This window comes from Kogia breviceps, chromosome 12 (assembly GCF_026419965.1).
Source record: "Kogia breviceps isolate mKogBre1 chromosome 12, mKogBre1 haplotype 1, whole genome shotgun sequence".
Classification (NCBI taxonomy): domain Eukaryota; kingdom Metazoa; phylum Chordata; class Mammalia; order Artiodactyla; family Physeteridae; genus Kogia; species Kogia breviceps.
Window position 1 is genome coordinate 34,010,191 of NC_081321.1, and position 21,927 is coordinate 34,032,117.

The following is a 21,927-nucleotide window of genomic DNA, read 5'->3' on the forward strand; positions in this document are numbered from 1 at the left end:
ATTCCATGTGATGTCTAGCTTGTTCTCCAAGGAGGAAGATGTTCATACCTTCCTTAATGAATGTTTCTGGGTTGCACTTATCTCCCTGAAACTCAGAGCCCGCTGCCACCACTGAAGGTTACTTATTCTTTTCTTTCTCCAGGTGAAAAAAAGAATAATTAACCACTATTTATGATATAATAGTTCTTTCTAGCCCAGAACAGTGACTAGCTTACCTCTCAAATACTTTTCAATCAGGTTATACTAATTTTCAAATATAATATTGCTAAACTTTATGGGCTGGGTCTCTGTACAGCCAACATAACTATCATTATGCAGCAAATTATAATGTAAAATTAATATGACTTCCATTCTTAGTCAAATGTAGATAAAAAATCCTTTAGGCTTTGTGCCATTTTACCCATTAGCAATATCTTTTTTTCCCTTTATTTCTAAACTGGGGGAAAATTCTCTCATTGTTGTACTTTGAAATGGCCCCAATCTCCCTACCCAAATAAATAATTCTACACTTATTTTTACTACAAATTCCCCTCTCTTTACTGCCCATTTGCTTCATTTTTACCTCGGTTTGGCTCATTTTTCATTACCCCTTTTCCCCTAAAACTGTTTTCAAAAGCAAATTTTCTGGCTTTTAATTTTATGACTTAATGGGAACTCAGCTGACTGTTGTCTCTTTCATGCCCCTATGCAGTCAACTCTCACTGAATTCTAAAAACAAAATTACTTTCCACTTTTGAATTAATATTTCATTCAAGTTTTGGAAATTTTTCTTTACCTTTTTTTTTTTTTTTACCTTTTTTAAACAAGTAGATAATCATCAATTCTTAGCCAAAAAAGAACAAAAAGGAAAAAAAAAACAAATAAGAAATTTCTGTCTACAGTTTTTAAAAAATGCAATGTATTTTTTACATTGTAAAAAAATTTATAGAATGTAATTGTCTATACAATTTCATACAATGTAATTGTATAAAATACAATTTTATACAATGCAATTTTTCTTTTAGTCTTGTAAGTTGCAATAAAATTAAGTTTCCCCACCCAATCAATTGCTTTGCATTGGAAACTGTCACACATCAGGCATCTGGCTTTTAGAAAGGAACCATTGCCCAACTGCTGTGGCCAAGATTGAGTGTGGCTTTAAGAACAATTGGCAGCGCCTTGGAGGAATGAACAGAACAGATTTCATGCCTGTCTCCTAGGAGTTAACTCAAGGTCCACATGTCCTATCACCTACCAATGGTATGAAGGTACTCTGTGAGTAATAAAAATATATAATTGCAAATTATTTTCCTTTTCTTTTTTGATAGTATTTTGTAATGATGATGATGATGATAAAAACTGCTATCATTACTGATAATTTGGTGTAATAGAAGTTTATGGAGCCAGACAAACCTGGGTTTGAACCCCAACTCCACCACTGTGTGGCCTTGGACAAGTGACTTGGCCTCCTTAAATTTCGGTGTCCTTGCCTAATAAACAGGAAATAATACAATCTACTTATTGTGAGGATATAATTATATACTTAAAGTATCTATTCTACTGCCTGACACAAAATATAAGTTCAAAAATACTCATTTGCCTATTTCAAAATCCTTTTTACAAAATTATAGTCAACACTTTATTGACTTCAGAAAGTGATTTAAGACAAACCCAGTGATGAACAATATCAAATCAAACTTTGAGAACTAGAGGAACTTTGAGAACCACTGATTCAAAGGTTTCTCCAGTTTTACGAGCAACAGGAATTACCATTTCTGTCCTCAGAACTTTGAGATTACCAGAAAGACAAGTGTCTGAGGCACTTCTGTAAGCCCAGAAGCTGTAAAGGAAGACAGCTCTCAGGGAGGGCTTTGCATGCTCTACAAGATTTATATCAACTAGCTGAAAACTTCTACTCATCACAGCTCCTTACTTTAGAGACGAGGAATCTGGATCTCAAATAGTTTGTGACTTAGCCAATTGGTGGTACTGCTGAAAACTAAAAACTGGTGTGCTTCCTAGCTGAATGCTCTTTCCATGAGGACTTATTCTGAGTCAACCCCCAAATCTGCAAGAACATCAAAATAATGCTCTTTCTCCCTCTGACCTCAATAATAACTGGTTAAGGATTTAGAATGCTTTGGAGCAAATCCTCAAAGCAGCTGCAGGTCCTCAATGTTCCAGAATAGATATTTGAAGTTCTTCATGCAAAAATTCCTGAAAAAGACCTTCTTTTAACAGTAACTAAAAAGCTTTCCTGCTCTTTTGTCCCGAAGCACCTATAGAGACATCAAATACAAGTTGCTCTTCTTTTAGGTAGCAGGAGAGGGTGGACAGAGCTCCAGAATGGACATCAAAAAACACCTTGATCCTAGTTCTAATTCAAGTTTATCCTTTATGTGGCATGAATAAGCTTTAGATATCTCTGAATTTGAAGTTATTTTTGACTCTTCATTTTCTCACACACTACATATCTAGTTCAACAGCAAAACTTGATGGGGCCATCTTTAAAATATATCCAGAATCTGATCATTACTCACCACTCACACTGCTGCCACCTTCATCCAAGAAATTATGATTTCTTCTCTGGGCAATTGAAGTAGTCCCCTAATGGGTCTGCCTGTTCTACCCTTTTCTCCTCCATACATTAGTGAGAATAATCTCAGAGTTTGTTAGCCAAGCTTCCATAACGGACCAGTCCCTTGATTAACAACCTTAATTTGTTTCTAAAAACCCTGCTGCTCAGTGAAAAGCTATTGTATGAGAAAGCTTTTTCATTAATTTTAATGGAAAAATTATGACGAATTTCATTCCAATCCAGGATACCCCAAAAATGTTTATAGAAGGAAAAATATTTTAATTGAATAATCAAAATATTGTTCAATCGTTATGACATTATGTAAGTAAGTAACATGGAATTTAAAATAAATAAAGTAGTTTGTGCATAAAGAGTAATGACGCGAAGTTTACTGTACTCACCAAAGCAGGAAAAGACGTGATGGAGGGTATTAGTGGAGGAGTGTTGAAAGGAGTTGTTCTTTGTGAGATACATTCTTCTCTCTGAACAACTTTCTGTATTAATGTTTTTAACAATTTGAAGGATCGTGCTTATCTTGCACTCAAAGTGCACTTAAAACTTAAAGTTATAGCATAGAAAGATATCTTTCGTCAAAATAATATCTATAGATGACAGCACTCAGAAAGACAATAAAGTTTATTTAGTACATAGAGTGAAAAGTCACCAAAAATGTCACCTCTTCGTCTTTCTGACTAAGCACACTTAAGCAAAACAAAAGACTTTTAATTTATTCAAACATGGTGCACAGTTCGAATTTGTTTCATCTGATATTTGATGACTAATAACTGAGTCACATAAAAAAGAATGTTTTTCCTGGCTGGGACTTCTCTGGTGGTCCAGTGGTTAACACTTTGCCTTCCAATGCAGGAGGTGCGGGTTTGATCCCTGGTCAGGGAGCTAAGATCTCACATGCCTTGCGGCCAAAAAACCAAAACATAAAACAGAAGCAATATTGTAACAAATTCAATACAGACTTAAAAAAAAAAAAAGAATGTTTTTTCCAAAGACTGCAAGGTCGAAATATCATTTTTTTTTTTTTTTTTTTTTTTTTTTTTGCAGTACGCGGGCCTCTCACTGTTGTGGCCTCTCCTGCTGCGGAGCACAGGCTCCGGACGCGCAGGCTCAGCGGCCACAGCTCACGGGCCCAGCCGCTGCGCGGCATGTGGGATCTTCCCGGACCGGGGCACGAACACGTGTCCCCTGCCTCGGCAGGCGGATTCTCAACCACTGCGCCACCAGGGAAGCCCGAAATATCATTTTTATGCTCATTTGCTTTATGTGCTTTGGGAAATACAGGTCACTATATTTAAAAAAAAAAAAAGAGTTGTTTGGAAAGTGTCAATTTTTCAAGAGCCATTATGGCAAAGAATGGTTAACTGAATAGACATTCTGTATGGTAAATCTGTGTTTACTGGTCTTTTTATTAAGGTTTATAATTCCTTGTGTGGCAGTATAGAACATTGTTGGCTTGTGTATAATCCAGGAATCAAAACCTTAGGGAACCTATGGAACCTTATATATTTCATGATCAATCAATACAACATGCATTTTTAAAGTACTGGTTATATATCAGATAACCTGATAAAACAGGTAAGCCAAAGAATAAAAGTGTTAAGTATTATCCTCACCCTCAAGGAGTCCTCAGAATAGCTGGAGATTGGGAAGGGTAGATGTATAAACTCTATTATAACATTATGAGTGCTACAATACAGAGTGCTCTGGGAGCCGGGGGTGGGGGGGAGCCACTAATTCTGCCTGGAGTAGGGTTGAATTTTCAAGGGGCAACACAGAAGAAACATCTAAAGTGAACCTTGAAAGATCGGCTGCTTGAAGGTGAAGGTGGAGGTGGAGTTGTGGGCAGTCCAGGCAGAAAGATAGTATTTGCAATGGCTTGCAGTCATTGAAAAGAATCTTTTCTTCAAGATGTAGCATCTCTGCATTCATAAACTTTCATCGATGTTGATTATGCTTTGTTACACACAGGAGCAATAAAGTCTACTGAAAGGTTTAATAAGAGAAAAAAAATGATCACCATCTCTAGGCGTAAGGCTGTTGTGAAAATATCATTTCCTGTTGGAGTTTTCTATTGCTGCAAAACAACTCACTCCAAACCTGAAGACATAAAGCAGCAACCATTTTATGCTTATGAATGATGTAAGCCAGGAATTTGAACAAAGAATAGCAGGGAGGGCTTGACTCAGCTTCATGAAACTGGGTATTCACCTGGGAAGATTGGAACGGCTGGGGGTTGGAGTCACCCGGAGGCTCCTTCACTCACATGTGTACCACCAAGGCTGAGGTGGTTTTAAAGCCAGAGCACCTACATTGATGGCCTTCCATATCTACATCTACCTGGTTGGTTGATCCATAGATGTGGACGGAACCTGGGGACACAGAGGGCCACTTTACCACCCATTTTACATAAGGGACTTGAACATCCAAGGATTTGGGGCTCCACAGGTACTTCTGGAGCCCAATCCTCTTGCAGATACTGAGAATGACTGTATATGAATTCTCTAGGTTTCCTGGGCTTCTCCCAGTAGAGCCTGGTTCCTAGAGGGAGTGCCCTCAGAGGAAAAAGCCTAAGAACAAGCTTTCCAAAGAACTGGATGGAAGCTGCCTACTCTTTAGCGAATTAGCCTCAAATGTCACAGAATGTCACTTTCTTCATATTCCATTGATTGACACAGTCCCAGTGGAAGGAATAGTGTCTTAAACCCCATCTCTTCATAACAGGGGTGCCAAAGAATTTGTAGCCATTTATTTAAATCTCCACATTTGACACATTACAAAACATCTAACAATCACACTACAGTATTTTCTGTATAGGTTATAATGGAAGAAATTGCTTTCTCTTGTTAACTGTCAGGTAAAATCTTTCTTCTTCTGCACGATTGATACATTTTTACTTTATGGTTACTTGAATCAGAAAAATGACTGTATTTCTCTTAAGTTTGGTGAACTTTGAACACTTTTATGTTGTTATTTAAAATATTTTTAAAAGAAAGCACAGAGTAAACAACTAAAATCTCTTTCTAGGTGACTGTAGTTTTAGTTCACAAGCATATGGAGTAAGGGCAGGAGATGAGGATGTGAAGATAGCCAGGGGCCAGATCATAAAGACCATATATGTTCTGCTAAAGACAGCACTACTTTAATTTATATCATCTAATTTAATCTTTATAATACTATAGTATAGGCATTAACACTTAAATTTTGTAAGGAAAATGACCAGGATAAATGATTTTTTTTTTTTTTACTTTAAAGTTCAAGAACAGCATGATGGATTTATAATTACATATTTTAAATCTATCTTTCATTTTATTATAACATTGTAGTTTAAGCAAAATAATTTTACAATATTTCCTTTTGAGGTAAACTACAGCAGTGCTTCTGGAACTATCTGTGGTGAAGGACCCATTTTATGTTTTATTTTCAATCTGCCACTCACTAACATTTTATGTAAAATATAACTACAAGTAATTATAAGAAAAATGAAATGTGAAAAGACATACGAAATACAATAAGGGTTGACAGCTACATTTAAGGATACTAACCAATTAACCCAGTTGATAATCTACCTGTCTTAGCTGGGCTGGTCTACCATGGTTTTGTCAACAACATCTTCTGAAAAAACATCATCTACTGAGGGATAAGAATCAGGAAAAGAAAGCTCTAATCCTTTGAAATTCACTTTGGAAAATGTTATGCAAATCTGATGTTGCCAAACCTCACGAGGCATCCAAGATTGGAAAATTCTTCTGATATTAAATTAAAAGTGCATTCTTTTCTCATTTTTGGAAAAGGAGCTTAGAAATTTCTCATGTAGCATATAGTTTACCATAAAACTCTAGCAAAAATTCAGCCAAGCTATGCAAAGAAGAATTCTTAATCTTATTTATCTTAATCTAAACTTATCAGTCCCATCCATGGCATGACCTCCTATGATTCCCAAGTAAAAATTGGGACAAGGCAGCCAGAATATTAACATTTAGATGGACTTATTCCACATTCTAAACCAGATTCCCATTTTATACAAGCACAAATTCAAATAAAATGGAATGAGGTAACTATCAATGACAAAACTGAGAATATAAATTTCTGGGTTATGTTTCCAATACATTTCTATGCCTGCACTGGGTACATGCAGACACTGAAAACAGAGCAATTTTAACCTCTATCTTCCATAGTTAATAAGGTATAGGGATTTATGTGCTCATTGATTGAGTTGGTGGATAAGGTGAATTTTAGAGTACTCTTTTGACAAACAAATACACACAGCAGGTTAAAATCGCCTTAAGAGCTAGTTAGTATCTCAAGAAGCAAATACTTCCATTTCTACTAACTAGGACAACTCTACCTTACAAATGCACACCACTGGCCACAAATACAGCAAGGAGTGTGGTGGCATTAGTAAAACCAACTGTCATTACTAGAAAAACACAACCATAACCATGCAAGTCACAATTAGTGTATTACTTTTAAATGATATGTATTACTCTGAAGTCAAGTTTTTTTAAAAAATAATTTCCTTTTTAAAACATTTATTTATTTATTTGGCTGCATCGGGTCTTAGTTGCGGCACACAGGATCTTCGATCTTCATTGTGGCATGTGGAATCTTTAGTTGCAGCATGTGGGATGTTAAATGTTGTGGATATTTGAACATATTTTTAATTATTTGATCAATACATACAACTGACCTGGAACAGAGAGAAATCAGTGTCTATTTGAGAGCTTCAGCAATCTTCTACACATTCTAAATTCACAGGAGAATTGCATAGTTACACCTCAAATGGTGTCACAAGTTTGTGAAGAATGTGCAAATCTCCTTCTCTAACCTGTGATATGATTTAGAAAATCAGGTCATTACAACCCCAATTGTTATGCAAAAAAGAGCTCCTATAATTTGTGAAGTTTGAGTTAAAATTAGGATGTAAAGATTTCATTAAACTCTATTGTTACTAACAATATCAAAGCTGAGCCTCACAGGTAGTTAATACAACATATTGAAGTAGGTAGTCCCATGAATAATGCCAAAATGGTTAGTCAGTTTGTTCATAAATTCAGCTCACTATTGTTTGGGATATCATAAACAGAAGTGATTGTCTTCCCATTTTCAAACAGATGTTACTGATGTGGATTAAACACAGATAAGAGTGAATCAATTCAGACAAATATCATGAAAAATACAACCAGAAAAAATGCTATGTTCTATTTAAAGAATGACTAATTCGATATTTCTAATGGTATTGAAAGGAATTTCCCAGAAAATAATAGTTTTGTTTCCAGAAAATAATAATATTTTCCAGAAAATAATAGATTATATGCTGTAGTAACAAACTTAATTTCAAAATCATTGGAAATATATATTTTTAATTTTTCATTTCCCAATCTGTGTTTCCATCATAAAATCATTTTTTCTAAAAATTGAATTATTTATGAAGCTTTTAAAAAAATCCTTCATCTTCATGTTCACCCTCAAAACTATCATTTATTGTACCAGACAATATTTAGTTTAAGGAATACATATTTCCTTATTAATATTCTCTAGTAAGTTTCTTAGGCTCATTGATCAATGCAATGCAAATCTCTCTCAATTTATGATAGGGTTACATCCTTTTATGCCCACTGTAAGTTGAAAATATCATAAGTTGAAAACATCATAAGTCAAAAATGCATGCTATACACCTAATCTACTGAACATCACAGCCTAGCCTACCTCAAACATGTTCAGAATTAAATTAGCCTACTGTTGGGCAAAATCACCTAACACAAAGCCTATGTCATAGTAAAGTGTTGATTATCTCAAGTAATTTATTGAATACTATACTGAAAGTGAAAAACAAAATGGTTGTGTGGGTACAGAATGTTTGTGAGTGTATCAGTCGTTTACCCTTGGGATTGTGGAACTAACTGGAAGTTGCAGCTGCTGCCCTGCCCAGCATCACAAGAAAGGCTCATACTGCATACCGCTAGTGCAGGAAAAAAAATCAAAATCCAAAATTCAAAGTATGGTTTCTACTGAATGTGTATCACTTTCACACCACGGTAAAGTTAAAAACAATCATTAAGCCAAAGCATCATGAATCAGGGACTGTCTGTACAGGCAATATTATTTAGTGACGTTAAAAACAATTGGGTCTAAATACTGCCTTAATTTCTTTTCCTAGCAATCGGTTCATTCACTTCAAACCAGACAGATTCCAACTTATTACACACATTCACTATGAAACTGTATATTTCAGGCTTACCACAAGACAGCAGTAACATTCTAAAAGCAGAGGTATACACCTATAAATATAGAGACCTCAAACTATCTCTTACAGAGATGCTTGTCAGTACGGCAAACTAAGCTAATCAGATGCTCTGCTTTTTACTGCAACACTTAAAAAAAAAATCAGAATAAAATATTTAAATGAAAAACATTTAAATTACATGGTTTAATTCAAAAGGAAGAAACCAAGTAAAAAAAACATCTGAGCCAAAAGGATAAGGACATTTACATTTTAGCTGCTTCCAGGAGAGTTGGGACCTCCTCTACATCTGGGCGCTAGAGTTTTAACATCCAAAAGGGCGTAGGAAATGGCTCTTCTAACATGTGGAGGCAGAAGTTGGAACTGAATCCCTTCCAGAAACCCTAGAGCCTTACAGAGCTGTCCTGGCCCTAATAAGAGAGTAGAGGAAATGCCATACAGCACCCTGGGTAAGCAGAGATGTAATAGTTTAACTCTATCAAGTGCTTGTTGTAAAAGAAGAAAAAACAAGGATCCTAGGAAAAATTAAAATTCCAGTTAAGATGTGAGCCTAAGGTTGTGTTATTCCAAGGCTCTTGTTCTTTCCTTTGGTTTATGCTGGCTGTCCTTTCTCAGAATTGTCTTTATATTTGTGTAGAGTAATAAAGAGTTTTCCTCTTGAATCCACACCTAAGTGTAGGATTCTCTATGTACACACGATTTCTACAACATTTATATGCATGTCACCCTGCCAGCCTTGGTAAACTCTTTTTTGGTAAGGATATGGTCTTTCTCTTATTTTTTATGCACTTATTCTCTAGCATAGATGTCAAAGGTCTGCAAACTAGTGAACATCACAGTAAAGCAGTGCAAACTTCAGCCCCCAGCTTCAGACCTTAATTAGGTCAGAAACTGAATTCCAGTATATGCCACGGTGTATGTTCCAGAGCAGAATTTTATTGATTCCCCCAACAAAATGCACTTGAGTTAAAAGGCATTGTTGCAATCACAAAGCCTCCCAGCCTAGAAAAACTATATTTTGAGAAAGGGTGCAGGTGGATATGAATATTGGAGTTGAGTACTGAAGTTACCTTAAGAAGAATCTTGATGTTGCACTTGTGATTTTAGAAATAGGCAGTTGGAAACTAACTTGTTGCCCATGAAGGGGCTCTGAAATACTTCAACACTGCACCATATAAGCAGTCATCTATAAAACTGTATACTCAGACATCACACATGTACCAAAAATAAGGAGATCCTTCAGTCTTTTTTTGTGTGTGTGGTACGCAGGCCTCTCACTGTTGTGGCCTCTCGCGTTGCGAGCACAGGCTCCGGACGCGCAGGCTCAGCGGCCATGGCTCACGGGCCCAGCCGCTCCGCGGCACGTGGGATCTTCCCGGACCGGGGCACGAACCCGTGTCCCCTGCATCGGCAGGTGGACTCTCAACCCCTGCGCCACCAGGGAAGCCCTCATTCATTCTTTAATTGAGTACGCATTTTCACGAGCTGCAAAGCTGAGAACGAGTAAGTAGATGTAAGCACTGTAGAGATCCTCTTATTTCATCTCTCGTAACAGAGAGATGATAAAAGAAAACCCTTCTTACCAGGGTTTATCACGAAGTTGATAATTGAAATATTTATCGCTAATGTGACATAAATGTTAAACAAACCCATCTGATAGACTGATTGAGATATAATAACATAGGTTACCAGAAATAACTCTAGAATAAATTATATGCTAGGGAAACTTAAAGCAGGGACTCCGATCAGAAAGAAGTATGGACTAGAAGGGTGTTTTCTAAACTGTAATCATTAGAGCCACATTTTTATGATTTTCTGTATCTAAATAACTCCTGAGCTATTATTTACCTAATATTTTCCTTTAAATTGTGTTTTTAATTTAATCAATCAACACATTTTTTTCTCAAAATTTTGATCTAGAAACAAACAAAAAAGGAAAAAAAAACAAAAACGTTATTAGAAACTTCGTGGTTCCAGTGGGGAGAAAGGAGAGGAGGAGGCTGGAGCTGAGGCTCTGAGGCCCTCCAGAGAACATCCTCATCCTTGAAGTGCTCTCTTGAAAGGAGCAGTATACCCAGCTCCCATCTGTAGAAGAGGGCAGATTCAATAGTGGTCTGAGGGCCAGAGGGCCTGGAAGGGGCAGGGACCCAAAGGCTCACAGGAAGTATTCAGCCACTGGCTTCTTGAAGGGGAAGCCCCATGTCCCTCAGGAGCAGCCTCAAATATACTGAAATCTTCCTGAAGACGCTCATCCAGCTCCAAGATGGCTGCCACATTCCCACAGTTGTAGCGGTAGTTGGGTGACAACTGAACAGTGAGCACAGTTTCACTGAAGTGCCATTCATAACCTGTCACCAGTTGGCGGTCCCGGATCATGTCAGTGTCCTTGGCTGCATGGAACCGGGTCACCACATCACTGCAAAATAGGTAGCCAGTCCCACAGGGCTCACACGCCATCCTGTTGTGTCTCGAGGGTCGGACCAGAGCAGGTCACACACAGTGCATCGAGGGGCACGTCTTGCTTTTGGTCAATCATCTGCATCTAGCCCAGGGCCTAGATGGAGGTGGAGAGGCCCTGTGCACACAAAAGATCTTGTGATCAGTGATGGCCAACAGGCTGAGGTAGTCAAAGATCTCGGAGCAGTAGTGCTACATGGTGACGGAGCCACATTGCACCGGCACTCAGCAGAGAAGCCAGAGACCTGGGCAACCTGGAGGCTACATGGTTGTCTGGGATCAGGGTGATCCAGTCAGGATGGCCAACCTGAAATGCCAGCAGCAGGATTGTATCAGTGCCATAGAAACTATGATCCACGAAGTCTCCCATGAAGAAGTAGTTGGTCTCAGGCATGTGGCCACCCTCTCTGAACAGCTCCCTGAGGTCATAGAATTGTCCCTGGCTGCAGCCACGGTGCTTGTGACTGGCAAGTCCAGGTTCTGCACTAAGGCTCATCAGCCTTAGTGCACAGGGCCTTGACTTCTCTCCCCTTGATGATCTTGCAGCATGGCAGCTGCTGGATCTGCTGGCCCAGGTTGCAGACCTTTGCTGTGGTCCACGCCTCCCAACCCCACAGGTCCGTGTGGGCTGCAGTGCACACAGTTCTGCGCCCCTCCCCCTCTGGCTCCAGCTCTCAGGGTCCCTGCCTTCCTCCTTCCCTCTGCTTTGGCCCCTTGCTCTGCTACTCAGTCTTTCATCCTGGGTCTTTTTTGTAGCTTTTCTCCCTTCTTATCTGTAGTCTTCCCCATTTCTCTTGATTTCCATTCATTTCTTCTTCAGAATTTTTTTGGCAATTTCTTTTTTCTTTTTTTGTTGTTATTAGTTCACATTCAGTGTCCTACATTGCACCTCTTGTTCAAGATATTCCCCCCAATAAAAAGTTAACTCTCTTAAAAACTGTTTACCTACATAGGAATGCCTACCTACATGGGAAAATTATGGTTAATAAAAATGTAATGTTATATATAAATGATAAAAATATAACTAACATTTACCGAGAACTTACCACATGCTAAGTATTTTTCTATTTGTTTTACATGAATGCACTCATTTAATCCTCTTAAAAAATACCTTGATCTAGACAGTATTTTATCCAGTTTATAAATAAGGAAATGGAAGCCCAGAGGTATTACTCAAAATCTGTATAGCCAATAAGTATTGGAGCCAAGATTCAAACTCTGACATTTTTACTTCAGAACTTATGCTCTTAACGTTACAATATAATGCATCCGAAACGTGTGGAAACTACCACTATTAAATCTCAGGAACATATGTAATGCCTTGTCTCAAAGCAAATACTGTGGAGAACTACATTCCATGATAAATGGCTTCACATAAGTAACAAGGAAACAAAAAGCACGTAGATGATCCTAAGTGGGTAATAAGGTAGTAAAATTGTAGTAAAAATGTGAATGTAGTTGGTGAAACTTCATTTTGTATTGTCTTTTGAATTTAAATGAAGGCTTTGAATTCTTTTGAAAGTAAACAATGGCATAGAAATGTTCCTTTCATTTAAATTAATGAGTTTGGCCATGTTTTTCAATGAATGTTAAAAATAGAAAGTATGACACATTGTATATACATTCTTCTTTTCCTAATTACTAGTTTGCAAGGAAGAGGGTTTAATAGGTAATTAAAACTTTCAGAGATTTGAAATTGATTCTGGAAAGTAATTTTATACAATTGTGATTAACTTTTTCAACAGGGTGTATGTGTGCATGTCAGGCATCTATCATCTGCAATCCCCTGGACCCAAGGGGGCACTTGCCATTTTTCTGGGATGGTCTACATTCAATGTTAATAAATGTTGGCAAAATTTATGCCAGTCAAATACAGGCTAAATAATTCTATAAATTCTAATAGTAACACATGTTTTATGTACTTTAACTTGCAAATTATATAGATGATTTCCTGAAAGAGTATTTTTTTTCAATGACAATATCATATATGCAGACTCTAGAAAAGGTGTTAAAAAGCTGAGTTAAGGGAGGGAAAAGGTGAGAACAATTATCTATCTTTAGAGCATAACAAATAATCATGATGTAAATTAGGTTCTTTAGAGAGGGAATAAATTAGCACTCAGCTCTACATTACAGCGTAAAAGTGAACTATGCTCATAACATCAGAAGTAAGAGAAGATTAACACAGCCCTTTGCTTGTCTTGGCTAGATCTGAATGTGCAATGATGAAGGTGATTGATGGTTAGATCCTAAATTTGTTTTTCCATCTTCATTCTCATAACATCCTCATAGCAGAGTGTCATTATGTATTGATCTTTCTTTACTAATGAGTTTTCTTATTGCTCTGCCTTCAGAGACCTTAATTCCTTGGTATGTTATCACACTCCAACAAAAGAACAACCTAACCAAAGTCTAATAATTTTTTGCAATATGTGGGGAGAGTAAGTATGTTTACTTTAAAGAATTCTTGCTAGACTACCAGAAAATATTCTGACTTTCTAATAGAAAGTTGTATCTACCAGGGTGTGTTTTTGTCTTATTTTTCTAGACACAATACAAATCTAAGGAACTTGCTGAAGTTTGGAATTTCCTGAAGATGTGAGATTCAGGCAAATAAATAAGATTTGTCTGGTTCAAATGTGAAAATACGATTAGTTTCACGGTGACATTTTCAATGTGCACACCAAGGATTAGGAGATATATAAGGTAGGGAGCAAATGCCAAAGAGAGAACAATTGTGCTTTGCTAAACACTGCTTAAAGCATAGGTTTTTATGCTGTTATTACATCTGTAACAGCTAGGGTTTGGAGCTCATATAAAGTTATGAATTGTCCTGAGATGAATTAATAAATGTTACGTGTGGGGTTAAGGAAGTCATTTTTAAAGTATCATTTTGCAAGAAGTTTAGCTTTTAATTATCAGTGACGCAGAAGAAAAGTGACAAAATTACCTCCTTCACCACTACGTAAACTTTCATTTTAACAAATTTGAAATAGTTACACTTGACATCTAAAGCCTGAGTAGATGGCAGATATCTATACAAGGGGATTAGATTCAAAGGCAGAAACATCTATATTTTCTACATACTGGAATGCTGTATTACCCAAATTTAAGCTGATATTATACCATAAAACATATATTACATGCCTGGCAGTAAACACTGCAAGTAGTTTAATAAAATGTTTTTCCATTATAAAAATCTATTACTAGAGAGTTAAATTTCTCATTGAACTCTGCACAAACACTTTAAAATTACTTCTTGTCTTTCCTTAGGGGATTAGATATTGTAATACGTAATCTGATTCTGTCAGAGTGTATCAGCCTGCTCTCACTTGTTGCAAACTTTGATATGATAGTTTCTTCTTGTAAGCATTTTTACTCTAATATGATGCTCATAATAAAAAAATTCACAGCTGAATTTCTACGTAGCAAAAATATCTATCATTATTTGACTCTAGCTTCCTGTTCACTGTTCTAGATGATAATCCATAATATTTTATTTTTTACAGTTTAATCTTCTTAAGGGCTGTATAATCTGCCATCATACAAATGTATCACATATTATCTATTTATTTGTATCTAGGTTTTCCTAATTTTTTCCAGGTTTATGGATATATAATTGACATACAACATTGTATAAGTTTAGGGTATACAATGTGTTGATTTGATACACTTATATATTATAAAATGATTCCCACCATAGCATTAGCTGTGACACCTCCATCACGCCACATAATTATCATATCATTTTGGGTGAGAATATTTAAGATCTATTCTCTTAAACATATAATACAATGTTGTTAATTATAGTCACCATGCTGTACATTAGATCCCCAGGACTTATGCATCTTATAACTGGAAGTTTGTACCATTTGATCAACATCTCACCATCCCCCCCAACCCCCATCCCCTAACCCTTGGTAACCACCTTTCTACACTTGTTTCTATGAGTTCACGTTTTTATATTCCACATGTGAGATCATACAGTATTTGTCTTTGTCTGTCTGACTTGTTTCACTTAGCATAATGCCCTCAATGTCCACCCATGTTGTCTTACATGGCAGGATTTCCTTCTCTGTCATGGCTGAAATCTTACATCTCCTTTATCCATTCATTCCTGAAGCTGAATCATAGGGAAAGGAGAGAATAAAGTAGAAATTACAACTAAATGTTCCACGTCTGAACATTTAAGAATATTTTAGAGATGTAGGGGGTTATAAATATTTCCATTCTCCTCATTTGGAAATTTCCATTTAGATTTAGGATTTTTGAGTCCTTTTTCTCGTTGTACATTTTATAGATTTTAAGTGGCTCACAGTTAAACTTCCTTCAGGAATTTGAAATTCTCTTCAGGTTTTCCTAATTAATGGGCTGCCTATTAAAAGAAATACTAAGTTGAGAGACTTGTGGTAGCTCCAGCATTTTATTAAAAACGAGTATGAAAGCATGGGTTTTGAGCACAAGTGACATAATTAAATATACGGAAATTCTAGGGATACTGCCATCTTAGTTGGAGGATTCCTTTAAAGTGTGTTGGAAACTATACCTATTACCAAATTTACCACCAAATAATTAATTAATGTTGACTTTTTTGTTATTGTTAATAGGGAGGATGTTAGTAAAAAGGTTGGATGGGAGGAGTGTAGCAGGCATAGAGGTTTAGGTAAAGATAGATTTGAGCCCAAAAAACTAAGAATGGCTGGCACATATGACTTCATACTCAGCAGTGCATTTTCTAAATATAAGCAATTATTTTTCATAAGGAGACAAACCATAGTTAAATCCCTTCCTTCTATCCTTCCTTCCTTCCTTCCATCCCTTTTTATCTCCATTCCCCACTCTCTTTCATCTCCCCACCATAGACAAAAATTTTAAAATGTTTCATGTATTGGGGCTCTTTTAAAAATGTAAAAGATGTATGCATGTATTTTCATTCACATAAACGATGTTGTATATTTATATATATTTACATTTATACATATATCATTGTTTCTCTTTTACCCCAAACTATATTTATAGTTTATATAGTTTATATATATTTAATAGTATATTCATATATACTATTTATATATACTATATATTTATATATATTTAATAGTTTATATATTTATATAGTTTATATAAAGTATATATTTTTTGAACTATGATATATAGAGAGAGAAACATGCAAAATGTACAACTTGAACGTTTACAAACGAACACGTGAGTTACCAGCATCCATATCAAGAAATATAACATTATTAGCACCACAACTGCCCCCTAATGTCCCCTCCCAGTCACTTCCTCCCATCAAGGGAACCCACAACATGACTTATTTTTTCCTTAATATTTTATTTATTTATTTATTTATTTTTCTTTTTTTCATTGCGTCAGGTCTTCATTGTGGCGCACTGCCTTCTCTCTAGTTGTGGCCTGTGGGTTTTCTCTTCTGTAGTTGTGGCACTCAGACTCCAGAGCATATGGGCTCTGTAGTTTGAGGCACGCGGGCCCTCTGGTTGAGGCACCCGAGTTCGGTAGTTGTGATGCACAGGCTTAGTTGCCCTGAGGCATGTGGGATCTTTTCCCCGACCAGGGATTGAACCCAGGTCCCCTGCATTGGAAGGTGGATTCTTTGCCACTGGACCACCAGGGAAGTCTTGTGCATCATGACTTCTAATAACCTAATTAGTTTTGCCTATTTTGAACTTTATATGGTTGGGATCATGTGATATATACTCTTTGGGACTGCTAAACATTATGCCTCTGAGATTCATCCACATGGCTGTTTAGCAGTTTTTCCTTCTTTTTTATAGTTTTCTATATTATGAATATACCATACTTCACTCTAATCTTGTTGGACTTTGAGATTTTCCAGGGTGGGTTATTACTAGCAATGTTACTTGTGCATATAGTTTGGTAAACATGCAGGTATTTCTCCTGTCTACATACTTAGGAGTATAACCGCTGGTGCATCATGTACAAGTTCAGCTTTAGGAGACATTGTCAAAGAATTTTCCAAAGTTGTTTATCGCATTATCCTCTCATAACTGTGTGTGAAAATTTCACTTTTGCTAATGGTACTTGGTACTGCCTGCTTTTTGATTTTATCTATTTTTGTGGCCATAGCAGTATGTCATTATGAAGTTATGAACAGCTTTATTAAGGTATGATTGACATACAATAAACTGCACATATTTAAAATATATAATTTGATACCTTTTGATAAATGTATGTGCCTGTGAAACCATCATTGCGATCACGGTAATTAACATATCTATCACCCCTAAAAGTTTCCTCATACCCCTTTGTACCTGCTCCATCCCATCCCTCCTTTTTTCCCCTTCCCCCAGAACAACCACTGATATCTTTGTTCCCAGGTACATGTTTCTTTTTTTCTCCTTTAGCTGCTTCTAAGATTTTTCTGTTTGTCTCTGGTTTTAAGTCATTTGATGTGTCTTGGTTCTATTTCTCCATATTTCTTGTGGTGGACTTTGTTGTACTTCATGAACTGTGGGTTCATTATTTTTATTTAATTTGAGAAATTTTGGCCACTATTTCATTAAACATTTTTTCTGGCTTCCCTCTCTCTCCTCCCTCAGGGTCTGTGATTACACATATGTTAAGCTGTCTGAAGTTGCCCCATAGCTCACTGATGATCTATTTTTTTTTCTTATTTCTTTCTGTGTTTAATATTGCACAGTTTATTGCTACATCTTCATGTTTTCTCTTTCTTCAGCAACATCTAATTTCCTGTTAATTCCGTCTGGTTTATTTTTGTTCCCTGAAATTTTTTCTGTTTAGAATTTTATGATTTCTATTTTCTTCATTTCTATTTTATTTTCTGTATCTCTCATTAACATACTCATGTCTTTTTCTACCTTTATAACCATGAAATATAGTTATAAAAGTTGTTTTAATATTGGTTTTTAATAATTCTATAATCTGAGTAATTTGGGGGTCTGTTTCTATTGACTCATTTTCTCTCCATTCTGGATATTTTTCTGCTTCTTTGCACACTTGGTAATGTTTTTTTTTTTTTTTTTTTAATTATTATTGAATGCTAGGTAGTGTGAATTTTAACATGTTAAGTGCTGGATATTTTTGCATTTCTCTAATTATTTTGGTTGTTTTTTTTCTGGGACTCAGTTATTTACTCAGAAACAAGTTTAATCCTTTTGAGGGTTTCCTACTAAGCTGTGATGGGCATGACAAGAGCAACCTGTATTGTAAATGTCTATCCAAGTCATTCGTCTGTTTTTCTTAATCATTTTTAGGCTATGTATTCATTCTACATATGAGCCATTTATTGAATATATAGGAAATATCCTCTTTCACTCTGTGGCATGCTTTTTTAACTTTCCCTCAATCAAAATTTTGTTTGTTAAGAAAGACATAATAAATATTTCCCTCCCAGGACAAGGCTGTTTGCATTGTAACAGGGACATAAATGGCTTGTCAAAAGGATGAAGGGTCTAATGGTAGAATTTACCTTAGCAGTTCAGTATGTCAGGAAGTTCATTGTAGCCCATCCTGGTATCTCTTCAGTCATAGCACAATCATGACATCTCCTTTGCTTATTGCTGGGATTGATTAGAACCAGTTATAGAAAAGGAAAGACCAGCTTCCATATGACATGTGTTTGCTTAGAGCGGGCCCTGCAGATAGAATTAATAAAAAAAAAAAAAAATCTGGAGATCATTCACCAAGAAACATCATAAAATAAATGCACAGTCTTCCTTTTTATTAAAAACATACTTTTAAGGTGAATGTATATTCAGAGATGAAAATGCCTCTAGGAATATTTTCCTAGAAATATGAAACATCCAGTGCTTTGGCTTCTCATTAAAAAAAAAAAAAAAAGAAGAAAAAGAAAATGAATCTTTCTGCTTAACAGAATCTGAATGTGAACCTGTTACATCAGCTATTTGTGTTTCAAAAGGAAAAGGGTTAATTAAATAACTTCAATTTAATCCCTGTAAATTAAGTAACTTCTATCTCTTTGTCCAGATAATTTCCAAATATTTATTATCCCCAAATCATAAGGACTGGGAAATTGACCTCCTTATTTTTCCCTACTTTCCATCCCAGATAACACTAATTCATTTATCTTTTCAGAAGTAATTACCTACTATGATACAAGACACACTAAACTAAACACTAACTCTCCCCCAAAGGAGTTTATGGTCTAGAGGAAAGAGGTATGAATCAGTAAGCAACAGAGATCAGTACAGCCTTTCAGTACCAGTTGCCAGTGGGTCTACCTCGTTAGGGACCAGTGCCTGAAGGAAGAGACATCTAACCTGACTTCTGTCTAAGATTTTTAAGTGTTAAATCTTAGCATGTAATGAAGTTAATGGATATTAATTTCAGGATATTGTTGTCTTTTCCAAGTAAATGAATATTGCAGATCTTTAAGTATGACTGTGTCTGATGTATGTGTAAGGGGGAAGGATGGGGGTAAAGGAGGAGGAGGAGGAGGGAAGAAATCTATAGAGAATTAACTAGGTTCTTTTGAAGAAAACTATACAAAACAGAGGAGTATATTCCCACAAGTCATCATCATCCTTATCATCATCAGAACTACTGTTTATTGAGCTTCGACTCTGTCCTGGGTGACCTACATGCATTGAAATCTAGTTTCCGTAATGAAAGGTCTTTAAGGTCTTGCTGATAGTAGCTAGCACAGCAAGAACTGGATTCAAAAGATACACTCTTTCCCTTCACTAGGGTTTCTCAGAGATTTGTTGGTACATTTTAATCCAGTAAACTGGAAATAAGGGAACCACTTAATTGCTTGAACTTGATGGCACCCATAAGAGACCTGCATAAGGCTCAGACAAGTAGAATCTCTTCTATCTAGAAACTAAAAGAGCTGCTGAAAATATTGGATAATTTAAAGAAGACTGGTAAAGCTGTAATGCAGAAACTTCAAGTGGCAGGGCCTAGAAAGAACACCCAGAGATTCAGTGGGGGAGGGTGGCTGGCGAACTGCCTGGAGCAGTTGCTTAGTGCCTTCATCAAATTAGCTACCCAGTGGGAAACCATAGTTGTAATGTCTTCACTCTTGATAGTTTGAAGGGGACCAGGATATGCCACCCCCAAATATGCCACTTGGGCATAAGGATTACTTTGAGCTGAAGGCAACTGAGAATCAACATATATACGAAGAGTTCTCTGCTCTGCCTAAAATGAGGGCATAAATTTTCCTTTGTGGAATGTGCCCAGGAAGAAGAGACTGACTTATCAGCACAGGCAGAGTCACACAGAGATAGATCTGTATGAAAAAAACCTTACTAAAATAACCATTGCCTTCCATTACATTTGGGGTCTTCCCAGATGGATTGATAACGTTAACCCCTGTGACACCGCCCTCTTACCTCACCATCAACCAATCAGAGGATTGTGCACAAGTTGAACACATACCCTGCAACTCCCCTCCCTCACCTTGCCTTTAAAAATGCCTCCCTGAAACCCATCAGGGAGTTTGGGTCTTTTGAGCGTTAGCTGCCTCAGACTCCTCATCTGTCACCTTACAGTAAATGCTGTGCTTTCCTTCACCACAACCCTGTGTCCGAAGATTGGCTTTCCTGTGCAGACGGAAGTTTGGTTCAGTAACAATAGTAAAGGAAAATTATTTTTCCTCTGCCTCAGTCTATACCCTAGATTTTTTTCACTCAAGAGGTAACATAATGTAGTGGGAGAAATATCTGCCTAGGAATTGAGATACTTATCAGTCTTGACCTGAACTTTAGTTACCTCTGTGACTAAGTTAAAAAAGATTCTATTACAAGTCTTTGTGCCTAAATTTCCTTATCAGCATAATAAAAGGGTCAGACTAGAAGAAGATGGCAAGTATCAAGAGTATTCACTTCATGACTGGAGGGCTTGGTTTAAGATTTAGAAGACACACGTGTCATGATTAACTGCTAACATCTACAATAGGCACTGGAGTTGGCTGATTCCGTATATATGCAGAATATATGTCATCTATGGAATAAAAAATGGATAAAAATTCTTTTACTTCCAGCATTCAATGAATCGGTTTGTACCCTTTAATAGGTTGTTGACACAGGTTGAGAAAATTCAGCATGTTTCAAATTCCACCAGAAGAAAAAAATAGGCAGATGCCCGAAGCAATGATACAATGTTTAGGGGAGAAATGAAATCCTTTTGAGTCTTGGGTGGTCAGAGAAGCAGCAATCCAAGATCTACCAAGGGTGCAATTTTCCACTGCACACTTTGTTGTCCAAAAACTGTGTTTGAGTGCTACAGGTGCCTATAACAGTATATAACTAACATGTAAAGATAGATAGCCCTTCTGTCTCAATTCTAATGTTTAGGTTAACTGGCTATCCTGGAAGGAATATCCATGTATCTATGAGGAATCTATTTAATATTATCAAAAATTTTGTTTTAACAAACTGATCGTGGATGTTCGGTTTTTCCAGTGTGAAACAAATTGAATTCATTTCAATATGACCATCTTTGTGACATGTTGACCTTTGAAGTTTCAGAAACTGGTTTCCACATAATTTAAGTTTAATGCCACCTCTTTTCTCCCAGATGCCAGTGTAATTTATGTAGAAGGGGACATTAAAATAAAACAGTCAGGGCAGACTTGCTTTCATTTACATAATGTCCTTGCGGGGGTGGGTTGGGGGGAGAGCATTAAATCAAT

At 36.6% G+C, this 21,927-nt stretch overlaps 1 long non-coding RNA gene and 1 pseudogene across 1 annotated transcript in view; one reads left to right on the top strand and one right to left on the bottom strand.

The window, feature by feature from the left end:
* The window catches only part of LOC136792261 (uncharacterized), a 221,407-nt gene that overhangs the window by 155,563 nt on the left and 43,917 nt on the right, over positions 1-21,927 (top strand). The gene's annotated exons all lie outside the window — the stretch shown is intronic.
* LOC131766863 (serine/threonine-protein phosphatase 4 catalytic subunit pseudogene) lies at positions 10,969-11,640 on the bottom strand (annotated as a pseudogene).